We start from the raw sequence: 16,285 nt of genomic DNA, 5'->3' as shown, positions 1-16,285 counted from the left end.
GAGTGGGAGAGGGAGAAGCAGGCTTCCCACAGAGCAGGAAGCCAGACGTGGGGCTTGATCCCAGGACCTGGGATCATGACCTGAGCTGAAGGCAGAGGCTCAATGACTGAGCCATCCAGGCGCCCCTAAATGTTGAATTTTTTAATGAATGGACATTATTGTCAGTGACTCTATTCGTTATCTGACATGAAGAGTGAGTGCCTACTGGCAGCTGGTGACCGTAGCTGATTCCTAATGTAGCTGAATTCACTGCATACATTATGAAAAATCACTGGGATGGGGATTTTTGTGTCACAGATGGAAACTACACCAAGCGAGTTGTCACACAAAGGAAACTTTGCAACCAGAAGATTACAGACAATAACTTTCAAAGCTGTGACTCCTAAACAAGGGTGGATAGGTTCCTACTATTTAGGGTTAGAATGAAAAAGAGAATCCTTTTAGAGGCAGGCATAAGAACACTCATGCACCTTAAGGAAGTATATCTATACATATGTTGTGTGTTAGGTAAATGAGGCTTGTGCTCCTCCTTGGGCAGAAATTTTAGTATTATAATGAGGTCGACGTAGTTGATGGTCATTCTACAGGTCATTTCATGGTCCATTTACAGGCACAGTTAGGGGGATTACACTCAAACTATTATGGGTGGTCTGGGCCAGCTGGGTGTCTTGTCAGGTCAGTTGCTATCACTTGAGGAGTGTTTTCACTTTCCATTGGCCTGAGTTAATAGATAAGCTGGAAAGAAGAGCTTAAGGAAAAATGTGGGACAAAGGTCAGTGAGTACAAGAACGCAGGCAGTAAACGTCAAGTCTTGGATTCCAGCAGGTGACAATATGACCCTGACATCAGACAGCATTCCCATGGCAACGATGGCAACAGACACGTCTCCAAGGTTCTTTTCAGATTCATGTTGTAGATGCCAACATTTTTCTTTTTGTTAGAGGTACTGTTCCGCAGTACAGTACTTGACCTTGGAGGTCAAGGTTGGTGCCAATCTAAGTGGGTTCCTACTACAGGGAATTTGAGGACATCCTCTTCCTTCATTTGCCAGGATATCAAGAGCTCCAGACATTATGAAAGTTTCCCTTTAAGTTACAATGTGAACCCAGGACAGCACTGTATAGAACTCTCTCTGGGTAGCATGGTAAAGCTTGAAACTCTATTTTTGAAAGCTCCTGAATACAAAGTTAAAAGACAAATCACAGATTAGGAATGGATACCTGCAATGCATATAACAAAAATACATTGATGTCAAGGAAATAAATAGAACTACTACAAAACAAATCGGGAAAAAAATTATAAAAAAGGCTATATAGGGTGCTTTTTTCTTTCTTTCTTTTTTTTTTTTTTGAAAATGGGGCATCAAAATGTGTCAAGTGTTAAAACAATTTTTTTCTGTCTTTCATCTGGTTTTTATTCTGAAAGTTTGATGGATACTCAAAGGAATAAATTTTATATATATATATATATATTTCCATTCTATTGTGACTTTATTTGTTTCTTCCTTAAGGACAGAAGGCGTTGTAGCCCATTGTTATTTATTATATTTGCACTGGCCAGGCACCATTATGAAAAGTATACCCTGACAACCTGGCTCAGGGACGTTAGAACTTGGAAAATATATTGCTGAAAATATAGACACATGATTTAATCAATTTACATTTCTATTTTCTCTATAACCTTATTTATACAAATTGAAATGGATGAATGCATTGGTATGGCAATTAGAAAGTCATTATAAAATCTTATGGATAATTTAGCTTAAAATCTTTTCACTTTTATTTGTGGACGGGTTCAGGGAAGAAAGTATCTCTGTCATTGCTCAAGCTGGTAACTTTCTAATGTTTAACAAAAGGTAAGTAACACTTTGTTTTAGATTTTGACCATAGCAGAGTAAAGTATGCTTATGGGCAGTTTGTTTAGAGTTCAAGAACAAAATGAGGGCAGTCTGTTAAAAAAGAAACAAGTCTGAGATGGAGTCCTTGTCCACAGCAGAAAACCAAGATTGAATTGCTGTTTCAACCTATCCCAGGAATGTGACCTTTCACAGTCAATCTGAAATTTCCTGATCACAATTAGTGAAGTCATCTGTATTATAAAATCTTGCCATTCCCTTTCCACCCAGAATGTCTTCACCTGAAACAATCTTTTTTTTCCCCAAATATCTACTTGCCCCCTTTCTAACTATAAAAACCTTCTATTTTGTACAACTCCTCAGAGCATCTCTCTACTTGTTAGATGGGATGCTGCCTGATTGCTAATGGCTTTGGGATAGTTGTAATAGTAGCCAGAACCAGATAAGAGAATTTTCAATGTCCTTTTGAAGCTTTAACATTAATTAAGAGAATTAATAATAATTCTCTTATGCTGCTGTATTCCATGGGATTTGAATTTGATATTTGGACAAATTTAGTTGGGTATTGGGTGAGTAAGAAGGGGTGAGAAAGACATCACCTTCTCTAAATAATGTTTAGTTTTTCTGACTTTTCCACATTCTTCAGATATGTTTTCCAAAGGTTTTATTTGAAAAGTACTTTTATTTTGCCTTATTTCTATTAAAGGTTAGTAGTACTATAGAATAATTGAAAATTCAGTAACAGCTAAAGGGAGGCAGAATATATCACCCCAAAATATGCCTCTTTAGCATGAGGATAGGATTATTTTGAGCTGAGTAATTTTTTTTAGCAGAATATATTTTTAAAAATAGCAGTCACAGGAAAAGCTCTGAAAATGACATTTACAAGAAAAATCTCCATTTGTAAGGGCCTTTCTCCTCTTCACCAAAAGAGGTTGATTCTAAATACCTTACCCTTGTTTGCTGTGCTGTAACCTCTCACACCTGGCTCTAACAGCCCCCACTCCCAACATCTTTCGTTTTTAGGGGAGATGGTATTTCAGGTGATAACTTGGGCCATTTTGGGGAGTTACTATTTTCCTGGATATTTCCCATATATCCAGGAGGAATAGATGTTACTAAAGTTCTGTTCTTGTTATCTGTCTTCTATCACAGTGTTTCAGCCAAGAATCTAGAAGGGTAGAGGGGAAATTTGTTTTCTTCTCTTACAAGCACAGTATCAAAAGAATAGTTAAGAAGAGGAGAAAATCAGCAGCTTTTGTTTCATCAGTAAAGAGATCTCATTTCGAAAATCAATTACATTTTGCATATATATCTGTAATCAGCATTTCTTTAACCTGAAAAATTCTTAATGAACCTCTGAGATGCACATGCAAACAAGCTTCCCTTGTTTGCTTGTGTCCTTGGTAACACAGGAAGAGAAAGTTTTGCATTTTGCAATTGTTTTAAATTTATTTTTCAGTTATCTTGAATTTTGGTGTTGTTGATTATTTTTAAGTGGTCTACAAAAGAATCTACCTGGAGGCACTTAGGTTATATTTTCTCATTAATGTAGCCATTAGTACTCATAACATCAGTATTGGAAGATACTCTTTAATTGACAAAGATTTTGGTGCAACACTAATTAGAATTGAAATTTTTAAAAAGGAAACTGGGTAATTACAGTTCAATACAAAATGAGAAATGAAGTTAAAGGAGTCAAGGAATTTGGCAGTTTTATGCACTAACTCAACTTACTAGATGGGGAAGAAGCTGCAAACACACAGCTGGTAATGCTTAAAATGCTTAAAAACTATGCCTAATCATTAAATACACATGAATAAAAATATTAACAAAAAATTAAGGATATCATAATTTCTTTTTACATTTTTCTTTCTTTTTTTTTTTAAAGATTTTATTTATTTATTTGTCAGAGAGAGAGAGAGAGAGAGAGCACAGGCAGACAGAGTGGCAGGCAGAGGCAGAGGGAGAAGCAGGCTCCCCACAGAACAAGGAGCCTGATGTGGGACTCGATCCCAGGACACTGGGATCATGACCTGAGCCGAAGGCAGCGGCTTAACCAACTGAGCCACCCATTTACATTTTTCTTAATTGAAACCATAATAAACCTAAAAACAATTTCTCTCTTTTTCCCCATGAATGTCTTCTATCCTATGCAATTTCTTATATTTTAGACTCCTGAATTTTATTTATAAAGGAGTAATTAAAACACATACAACATACACATTGAAGTATCAAAATAAAAATTAACACTTACCTATTCTCACTTAAAAGTAAATGTATAACAAAAACTAACTAAGCACTTATATGTTCTGCCTAATTTTCACAAATTGACTTGTATGATAAATTTTATAACGTCACTATTATAATCTTCATGTTAAAAATGAGGGATCTAAGGAAAAAAGAGGTTGAATATTCACCCAAGATCACCCAGTGAACAAATGACTCTGTCAAAAACCTATATAATCTGGCTCTAGAAATTACATTCCAACTACTATGCTATTTTGTTAAAACTACTGTGCACGGGGTGCCTGGGTGGCTCAGTGGGTTAAATCCTCTGCCTTCAGCTCAGGTCATGATGCCAGAATCCTGGGATTGAGCCCTGCATTAAGGTCTCTGCTCGGCGGGGGCCTGCTTCTCTCTCTCTCTGCCTGCCTCTACGCCTACTTGTGATCTCTGTCTGGCAAATAAATAAATAAAATCTTAAAAAAAAAAAAAAAAAACTACTGTGCAAAATTACTCCAACATATTACAGCAGTGATTTTTTTGCACACAAATATTGATAAAAACACCTTTGACATGGATTTCCTATTTTCATTTTAATCAAACATTAACCTTCATAGCATCACAAGGCAAACTCTTGAAACTCTTCAAATTTGTCTTTCATTATTTTCCAGTAGAATCAGATATATGTAAAAGCTTACTGACTAAATTGTTTCTATATATATCGTTAAGTTATCTTCTGTATCATGTTGCTGTAGACTCAAATAAAATAAATGAATTTCTACATTTTGCTGTCTTTTTTGAGAAATTAAAGAAATATTCTTACTTTTTTAAGCAGTATGTTTAGGTGGAGTTGTCTGCCAAGCTTTATGAATCTTCTATGGTCCAGGCCTCTGCTATGCAAGGAAAGTTTAAAAATCCTTAGGTAATAGAGTCTATTATAATAGATATTCTTCCTCTTTTCCATATAGATGACCTCTTTTTTCTGTTTCCTCTCTTCCTTTCTCTTCCTTCTTCCTTGTTATCTTACTCAATGTTTTCCCCTACTTTGTCTTTCTTTTTCTACTGCCATATCTCTTAGCTCTTTTGGTAGATATACAGATTTATCTCAGTTCGAACTACATACAGAAGTATGACAGAAAGCACTTGAAGATTTAATTTTGTTCTAAAGTATAATTATTATGCAGGGATATTTTAACTAAAGCTAACTCTAATGTTAATACCTTTATATTTGCAAAAGAATTTTGATACACATTTTCTTATTCATTCCTTATAATATTCTGATAAGTAAACATTTTCACTGAAGAAAGTGATGGCCCAGGGCCTCAAAGTTAGTAACTAGACATGAAGAAGAACCTAGCCCCTTAACAGTGCCACAGGTAAGCTTAAAGAGATCAATGGAAAATCAAACTGCTACCACGTGTCAGGTACTGTTGGTGTTAACAAAGAAATATGTGATATTTCCTGCCATGTAATTAGGAGCCACCAATATTGACATGTACTTCTCAAATAGAGTACAGCCCAACTGAGTGTGTGGTATGGTATATAGTAGTCTCCAGGGTCCTTTGAAATCCCTGCACCAAATATTTCCATCAATGGTGCTCTTCAGGCCCTGAAATTTAAAGTTTTCACATTGACTGACTGATCCCATTATACGTGCATTTATAAAGATTTTTTTTTTTATTTGACAGATAGAGATCACAGGTAGGCAGCGAGGCAGGCAGAGAGAGAGAGGAGGAAGCGGGCTCCCTGCCGAGCAGAGAGCCTGATGTGGGGCTCGATCCCAGGACCCTGGGATCATGACCTGCACTGAAGGCAGAGGCTTTAACCCACTGAGCCACCCAGGTGCCCCAGCATTATACGTGCATTTAAAGGACACTTACTTTGATCCAACTTATTACTTGGGTGGAAAAAAGAATAAATACTGTCCTCATCATCACATCAAAATATATTTAGAGAGAGAGATTTTTAGGGTTTGGAACTCAATAAAATGATAAAGTACTATATCTTCTAAGCCATTTGTCACCCAGACTGAAAGTCATATGTTTCTTTTGTGATGCTAATTGCCTCCTATAATATCATCTGTCACTCATGCCTTCACCTAATGCATCATTAGTCAACTAACTTCAGCTAATCTCATCATATAATTTAATCCTTGATGCAAATGACTGAAACAATCTTAACGTATTAACTGACAGACTGGATATGGTTAGGTTTGTCATAGACTTACAGAATTTAAACTTAAAGAACTGAACACATCCTCAGGTATCATCTGGAATAACCACTTACTACACATGGAGATAATGAGTTTCCAAGTATAAAGATTATTCATTGACAAGAAAAAACTGTCCTCAATTACCAATTCCTGGCTTTCAATTCAATTTATAGCTCATAGGAGGTCTTTAAAATCCAAAAACCAAAGATTTTTATGGAGACTTTGACTATTCTTATGATGTGGAGGGGGGTGATGGAGGAAAGGAGGATATTTTTGACTAAAACAGTCTTTTTTGTTTGTTTGTTTGTTTTACTAAAAGTCTTTAAAATCACACCATAAACAAAGCTCTTTCTGACCTGTTACCACTGAATATCAGGAGAAGGGTGTGACGTTAATTTAATTAGTTTCTCCTCTTCTGACAGACTTACCAAGTGCTCAGAACATGGTCCTTATTTGGGTTAATGAATTACCCAAATGCTATATCTCGGTGCTAATGAATTTATTTAATTTGATATGATATCTAAATGCAATTAAAGTAGAGTTTCGACAGAAGACTCCCCAAACACCTGACTAAAGATTAAACCATTGGATTTCCTGAACCTCACTCTCTGGGGTTAGGAACTCAGTAGAATATAGGAAAACAAATCTTTGAGTTTCCTAAATAAGAAAGCATTTCAATGTAGACTTGGCATTTAACTGGTTATTCTCTCTTAAATAGAAAATATGGTCTCTGACATTAAAATGAAAAGTCTGCACACATAATATTATTTACACTACCGTAAAATGTTTTGTTGTCAAGCATTACAAATTCAGATTGCATGGCTTCCTTATAGAGTCTGTACTTCTCTCTCTGATCAAATACTTCTATACAAAATGTCACTTTAAAGAAGCCAGCATTGAATCTCTGTGTGTTCTCCTAGCTGCTAAACAAACTTCAGAAGCAAAGCAAAGCAGTGACCTTGAAATGTACCCTTTGCCATAATAAAATCACAGTTATTTTTTCTGTGGTGGAGAGTTTGCAAGATGTAGCATTTCTTTTTTTATTCAGATCTCAAATCAGATGCATTTTCTCTGGAAATATCTTTTTAAATAAGTTTAAAAACACTTTTTTGAAAAATAAAAAAGAACCTACTTTGGAATCTTTTAATTTATGCCCAAAGCAGCAAAGGTAAGAGTTCAGCACATAATTAGCTTAAAATATACCCTAGAACATACCTGACTCATCATGCTTTAATGAGTCTCCATAAGTAGATGATCTCTGCAAAAATAAAACAGAATACTGATTACAGAGGCCTTGACTCCTATCTGAGTAGAAAACCTGTGAGGTGTATCACTGAAGAAAGTTTAAATGTCACCGAACAGAAATAAAAACAAAATTTGGCAATTTAATTTCCTTGACTTGCCAATATGTAAGAAAGACCTGAATCAAGAAATTAGAGGTAAAAAAAAAAATGTGGTACCTAGACATAGTCAAAGATTTAATGTGGCACAATTGATTTTTTGTTTAAATTACATTGTTAGGCAATCTTTGCATAGTTCCTTAGGTTAAAAAAATGCAGTAATATGCATTAGCTCATTAGTATACCCATTTCCTATGCAGAATTAAATGCTGGTACTGAGAGCTTTGAAAATTTTAGCATATTATGTTTAAAAACTAGTCTTTTGTTTCTGGCTTATGTATATATATGTGTGTGTATGTATACACAACCATCCATGGAAAATTTGAAACTCCAGAAATAGAGAATAAAGGAAAGTGATGGGAGGGAGAAATGTAGACAAAATAAAAATTATGAAAATTATTAATCTTCAATTCTTTTTTCCACTATCCTTGCTTAGCAATCTAGAAAACTATCTTGCCTCAGACATTAGGGAATAGGACCCATGAGAAGAGTTTCAGGAATGTGGTGTCTTACAAGCTCGTGTAAAACATCTGTTTGGGATGTAGAGGCGGATTCCTCTACACAGAAAGGGAAAAGTAAAGAAAGACCAAATACATTAATTATAAACTATTCCTCTGACAGCTGGGGAGGGAGATTTTGAGTAAAAGATATGATTTTAATATTCTGTGACAAGGATATTAACAACCAAGGGAATATAGAATTTTATTACCATGTATTGTTTATCTTTGAAGGGAACCTACACTGATAGCTAGCAGGAGTATGTATATTACAATAGGAATAAGATTATTATCAGGCCATATCAGCTTAATATCTAGAAAATAACCTCAACTGATGTAATTCCTTTTTTTTCCATTAGTGACAATGTCAAAATCATAGAAACATACGAAAAGAAATCAGATATTGAATCCATAATCAAACATTTATAAAATATTCTGAATTACTGCTACCTACTGGGGACATTAAAAGATTCAGTTACTACTACCGAATGGGGACATTGAAAGGTATATATAAAGCCCAAGGAGAAAGATAAATAAGGCCCAAGTTTACCTGCCAACAAAGGAGTGGCATAATCAAATTAATTACTTTTTTTTCAAATTAATTATTTTAAATTGTAATTAAATTCTATATGATTGCAGAGGAAGAAGTCATTGATTCAGGACAAGTCAAGACTGTCAAATAATTTACAGAGAAGTAGATATCTGTACTATTTCCATGTTTGAATAGGAGTTTGATGCAAAGTTAGGTAGGAAGGAAATCATTTTAAGCATTCATAATAAGATGTATATATCAAGAAGTATGGGCAACAGTTGGCCCAATGAGTGGTTCAGAAGAAATTAGTAGCAGTAGAGTGAAGCATAATGGGGTTCTGAAGGACATTTAGAACATGATAGTAGATAGACAACCAGAGAGACTTAAAATTGTTTGTTGACAGAGGGTGACCATGAAGTTATAACTAGATTTTCCTGACGTCATGTTTTGAGGTAAACTTTTTTTTTTAAGATTTATTTATTTATTTGACAGAGATCACAAGTAGGCAGAGACAGAAAGAGAGGAGGAAGCAGGTTCCCTGCTGAGCAGAGAGCCCGATGTGGGTCTCGATCCCCAGACCCTGGGATCATGACCTCAGCTGAAGGGAGAGGCTTTAACCCACTGAGCCACCCAGGCGCCCCTAAGATAAACTTTTTAAAAAAGATTTTATTTATTTGAAAGAGAGAAAGAGCATAAGAGCATGAGCAGAGGGAGCAGCCAAGGGAGAGGAAGAAGCAGCTCCTCTGAGCAGGGAGCCCAACACAGGGCTCAGTCCAGGACCCTGAGATCATGATCTGAGCCAAAGGCAGACACTTAAATGACTAAGTCACCCAGGTACTCCGAGATAAACTTTTTATAAAAAATAAAGTTGCTTTATGTTTCCAGAAGCTGTAAGATCCTGAACACCAAAAGAAAATGATAATTGTGGTAAGATTTTAAACTAGAGCATCAATTTATTATCCTCTCTGCCTCTTTACTACCCAGGTGAGGTCCGGTATTTTCCTCTTTGAAATCTGTCCTGATTTCCCTAGCCTGTGTCAGCATCCCACTGTCAAAACTTCTGCTGTCCAATTTGTATGCATTATCATACGTCATCTTTTAATAACTATGGAGATGGCATCTTCAGAGCTGTATTATATGTTTTTATTTGCCATGATGAAAGCACTGCTGACTAGGTGAGAGATACTCAGTTAAGGTTTCACCTCAATCAATGTTGCAATGGCCTTGGGATAACAAGCTAATGACTGAGGGGTATAGGTATGTAAAGCCTTATAACCTATTTCTTCTTCTGAGAATGTTTATCCTTATCCCAAAAATGTCTTGCAAAGATAGTTGATTCTTTTTTTTGATACAAAAAGATAGCATATATTCCATATATACACAAAAAAATAGGCTGGTAAGTTTAAATTGTTTGGTCAATTTTCTAAGATATTTGAAAACCTAGATGAACAGCTTCCAGTATAACTGCAATCAAAAAAGCAGAAGAATACTCTTTGTTTAGTTTTACTGGACTTTAACAAAAGGAGGAAAGTATATGAAATGGAAGTAGCTAGAAAAAAAGAAAAGCTCTATTTTTGTGGACACACATGGATGCACACATTGATTAAAATGAGGAGTTTCTTGGTGGGTTGAGCATCCGACTCTCAGTTTTGGTGCAGGTCATGATCTCAGAGTTTTGAACTTAGGGTTGTGGGATTGAGCCCCATGTTGGGCTCTGCACTCAGTGCAGAATCTGCTAAAATTGTTTTCTCTCACCCTCTCCCTCCACCCCTCCTCATGCTTGCTTGCTCTCTCAATCTCTCAAATAAATAAATCTTTTCTTTTTAAATGATGAGTTTCCAAAGAGCAAGGAAACCAGACAAGATTTATTACCTGATGTTGACATAGTAGGGGAATTAGACTTAATATAATAAATGCATATTGAGCTCTACCGTGTGCTAGATATCCTTTTAATCACTGGGTTACAGTGAAGAACAAGACAGAAGAAATCCCTGCTTTTACAAACTTCATATTTTAGTGTGATTAAATATATTCATACAAATATATAATCACAGATTTATGATAAATAAGTTCAACTAAATATTCTGTAATTATATATATATATAGATGCATGATTATATACATCTGTATTAAAGTCCACAGTATATATTAACTTGGATTACCTAGGTATTCAAATTTCCAATGTAGTTTTTTTTCTAATCACTTTGTGCTGTATTAGTTCTTCACTTTAAAGACTTAAAAATATTGAAAGTTTGCAAAGTATATTACTGCTGTGGATATTATTAGCTGTAGAGTATCACACAAAGGAAACTATTTAATTAACTTGTGAATAAATTGATAGGTCCACAGAGTATTATCCCCCCTAACTATTTTGGGATCTGTCCTTGTCCTTCATTGTTCTTGAAACTTGCAGTTGGAAATATAGTCATTGTCTCTTTACAAAGCCATGTTTTATAGGATTACTTACTAGAGAATTGTCATTATCATAAATAAAACATATTTTTTTGGTAGAAAAAGAGCAAATGATAATAAAAAGTCCTTGCATCAATCCACAAATATTTAGATTCATTATGGTGTTTTTGGTGCTCAAGTTTGTTACATTTAATAAAAACCCATAAATTTGAGGAGACATAACTATGAAACCTCAAAACAACTTAACGCATTTTAATCTGGCTTTTAGATGGATGAGTTAATAAAATATTCTATTATTTTAATCATTTCCTTATGGCTTTTTCAAATTCTATATCAATTTATCCAATTCTGGGATTTGTCTTTGGTGTTGTTAATATTCAGAGAATTTCTGTTGGATGGAAGTTTTATAATATCTCACTGAAGTTTGAATGGGCTATTTGTCAATCATATATTTCTACCTCCCAGAATGCAGGACTCCTTACCAACGTATGCCCTACATTCCTTTTTTTTTTTTTTTTTTGGCAAGAGACACTTTCCACATTCAAGTATACTGCCCCAAATTGTCCTATGTATGCTAGACATCTCTTTATAATTCACCTGTTATGATTTTTAAATACTGCCCAAAAACTATTTGATATTTTGTCAGAGAGAGAGTACCTGTATACTCTTCCCTTAAACAGTAGTGGGCTTCTGACTACTTTCACCAGTAAGTATAGCAGAAGAGATTCTATGTATCTTCTGAGGTTGGGTTATAAAACCAAATAGTTTTCAATATTGTTTGCAAAAGCATTTGCTATAGAATCTGACTAAAAATTAATATAAGTATAATTTATAATTTTTTATTCCATAAGATTCTAATGTTACTCAAATAAAAAAAGACTTTCAGCCATCCTTGCCAAGACACCATACTTGTTAGTGAAGCAGCCTCAAATACTTTGCCAACTGAATAATACCACTGACCTCCATCAATGCCACATGGATCCCATGAATTATCCATTCCAGCTTTCTCTGAATTCCTGATATACAAAAAGATTTGTATATTTAGGAAGATAATTGTTGTTTCAAACCACTAAATTTAGAGTAGTTTCTTATGCAGCATTAGATGACTGATAAACCTTTCCCATCAAACCTTCCTTGATTTATGATCCATTTACTGAGCTCTCAGCCCTTTCGTTGGAAGAATGTTATTTGCATACCCATATCCATAAAACACATAATCAAATATTAATTATTGGTGATCCAATTTTAATATTTTCCATCCTTCAAGATTATCTGTATTTAAAAATGGGTAAATACCTGTAGCCTAGTTGTGCACTTCTAATGAACATAGTATAGCCATCAGAATTGGAGAAGTGGAGAAAGGTTTGAGGCAGAACATTCTAGTAAATCCTTCAAAAGACTAATAAATGAATTTGTCTAAACTTGTATACATCTAGGATTAAGTTTTTAAACTAAATTCAAAGAACATTTATTCTATTTTCTGCACAAACATATTTTCTGTATTAACTGGAATTTCTTTCCAAAATAAAATAATAAATTTTGAGTAAATGATTAATGTCTGGGCTGGCTGGGGCTGATAAAGACCTTTTTAGAGTGATCTTAGACTCCCATAGCACTGTTTCCTTGGAAACAGCAGAGCTCAAATAAATTAGAATATTGTGTCAGTCTCATTCATCAAGCAAAACTGCATCTGCTTTAGGGAAAGTATGAGTTGGCATCCAGGCCTGATGCTTGCATGAGAAGGACAGTATTAGGCACTAGTGGGAAACAGAGGATGCAGCTTCTATAACATTGTTCTTGTCCATGTTAGTTGTATACACCTCATTTGGGGTAAAGGCAAAAGAAACTGTGTACTTGGGTATTTGTCAGGAATCCTGATGAAATGATGATATGCTTGCTGTATCTCCTGCCTTTCACTTTTCTATAAAATTAGGTAAGCAAAGTGAACTATATTAGATTAAAAACTATTTGTGTCTTATAAGTCTGATTGCCTACTTACATGTGTAATCACAGTGGAGGTACTATAAGAATAAAAATGCCATTAATAGCTAATGCACATCAAGTGGTTTGTATATGCCAAGTGCTCTTCTAAACACATTGCTATATTAGCCCATTCACTAATCACAACAAATTTGTGAGTTGGGTACAACTTACCATCTACCTTTCCTACAGATGAGAAAAGAGAGGGATTAAGTGGCTTGCTCCTATCCCACAATAGCTACAAAATGGCAGAACGAGGATTTGAATGCAGGCAATCTGGCTCCAAAATGCATTCTCTTAGAAGAAAGAGTATTCTGCCTCTTAAAATTACAGTAATATCCCAATAGAAAGAGTAAAGAGATGTTAATATGTATAGAGAATAACTCCCAAATCTCCTGAGCAAGCACTTTTGGCCAGGAAACTCATTCAGAGAAAAAGGAGACACCCAGTCTTATGGGAAATTGGATGATTATCCATAAAATATAATTTTAGGGGCAAAACTTTGTGTTACTGAATTACCCTACCAACTAAAAATAGTGACAGGCATTGAGGTAAAGACCTCAGGTTCTTTATAGGCAAGGCCACACGTAAATGCTTAGTGGTCCTGATGTGAAGGTGGTCCTTGCACAGCTAGTGAAATATGAGTGATTCTAGCATGAGTAAGAAAAGTGCTATGAACCAGGAGGAAATAATAAGAATCTGGTAAAGAGAAATGAACCTTCAAATCAGTGGAGCAATGACCACAAGAAGAAAACAGATCTTCAGTTGCAGACATATTGTATTATTTAATTAAACTAGTAAGTTATAAGCAACCGCAACAAGTCACATTGATTGAAGAAGATACACAATTAGGCTAAAAATTAAATGCCAGAATGTGTAACATGACTATCTTATAACCACTTGATATGTTGTTTGAACATTAAATAGAATAACACTCTTTAACCACTGATTAACCTATGTCACATTATGCATGCAGTATAAATCATCTGTGTGATAAATGATCTACAATCTAACGTTGTGGTTAGGTCAAATAGGGCTATTTCCAAAAATTAATTTAATAAAATTCTGGAAAACATAAACTCATGTCAAAGTTAATAGTCAATGTCAATTTTGGGATAATTGAACATTCAACTTATGTATGTCAGTCAAAACTAAAAATGATGGTATGCTTCATACAGCATCAGAGAAAATAAACACATTGAAGATTGGAGAAAAATACCAAGTAAATAATATCTGTGTTTCTAAAATAATACTATCCTTTTCCTGAAGATTTTAGACAAGAGGGTATGAAAAGTAGATGAAAAAGAACCACTTCAGAGGTCACTGTAGACACCCAAGCCTAGAGAGGACTGCAGCAGTGGGGATGGAGAGAAGCATCTAGAATAAAGAAGCATTAAAGGCAAAATCAACATAAATCAGTGACTTAGAAAACCAGAAGTAAGGAAATGCAAGTGTTATACATGCCTCCTGAATTCTGGGATAAGCAACTAGCCCCTTAGTGTTGATGCCTCCTGGCTGTATAAGCAGTGAGCTCTCCTGGGCATATGAAGATCTCAAAGGTGACTCATATGTGGACTTTATTAACAGAGGGACTTGAAATCTAATTCAGATTATAAATAGTACAAGGGACTTCCCTGTTTGGACTACAGATCATTAGGTTAAGTGCATTTGGTTCTATTAACACAGTAAACAATTAGTCATTCATTCACCATAACTATGGTAAGGTAAAGAATCTTCCCAGTTATTCTCTTGTTTACTACTATTTCAAATATTTTTGCTTTGAAACTGCACCATACCTCTTTATGTTTATAATACTTTTTGTAGTTTCATAAAAAATAGTAAGTCATAAAGCCTTCCTTCTACTTTTTTTTCCCCTCGCTCAGTGATGATGAATGGTTTAGAGCTAAAGCTTTGTTTGTAAACAGAGTTACCACTTTGATTTATATATATTTATATATGTGTGTGTATATATATACACACACACACACATATATATGTGTGTGTGTGTGTGTGTGTGTGTGTGTGTGTGTGTGTATTTTTTTTTCTCTTTCAGGTCACACTTTTCAAATGATTGGCCCTTGGGATGTTTAATAAGAGGCCTGGGGCTTCTTTAAACATAGAAACATTCAGAGAACAAATTAATAACAATTTTTATTATTTTCATTTATGAAAATATACAGTTACATTTTAAAATGAGTTATTGCCTGTATTACAGAAACACTACCCCTTAACAGATTGAAGGGATGGATGAAAATCCTATTTTTTGAATGTTTACTGTTTTAATTCAGACATTCACTGAGGCCCTACTTTGTTCCAAGCCTGTTGGTAGCAGTGCAGAGAAGATGGGTAATAAAACAGATGAGGCCCCTGGCAGAGGCATAATTAAACAAGCCATTGTACTACAGAGCATTAGGCCACTGAGGGAGGACATGAACTGTTCCTGTCAGGGAAACAGCATGTGTCAAGGCTAGACTGTGCATGGTTGATTTCAGAAAATGAAATGGAGCGCAGCCCCTCTGAGTGTGCGAAGGTGTAAGTAGTGGGGCAGAAATGGAAGGAAGTAGAAGCGTGAAATCATGGCCAGGTGATGAAAAGTCTTATGAGCCAAGGTATATTTGAACTGTCCCATCTGGGCAAATGACACCTAGTCACAGATGTTAGGTAGGGGAGTGACGTGATTTCTGTGTTTTAGGAAGGTTCCCTCTGGCTACACTGTGGAGTGTTGGTTGGGAGGGAACAGGAAAGAGAAACAAAAGGAGATCCTGTAGGCAGCTGCAGGAATTCAAGCTGGAAACTGATGTCACCTGCATGGGAGAGATGGAGATGGGGACTTAAAGACCTAGAGGGGTTAGGGGAGATAGTAAGAAGAACTTAATAGGTTGGCTGTGGGTGGGGAGGGGAGGGAGAGGGAGGAGGGAAGCCAGATTTCTAATCAATCAAAACATCTTCTTATGCAGTGCAAATGGCATGAGCATCATCTCTTAGGTTTACTGGGTATTATACACACTCTTACTCACATAGATCGTGGTGCTCTATTCCTTCTTATTCTAAAGAACTCCTAAGTTTGACTGTTAAGTGCACTGGAGATGTAGCGGTAAGTGGCCAAAAAAAAGCTTTCTCTGTGCCAGTATGTTGAAGAAGATGAACGTAGATCCTTGTAGTCTAATATAC

This window comes from Lutra lutra, chromosome 15 (genome assembly GCF_902655055.1).
Source record: "Lutra lutra chromosome 15, mLutLut1.2, whole genome shotgun sequence".
NCBI lineage: Eukaryota > Metazoa > Chordata > Mammalia > Carnivora > Mustelidae > Lutra > Lutra lutra.
The sequence above is the reverse complement of the archived record's forward strand: the minus strand, read 5'-3'. Positions refer to the sequence as shown.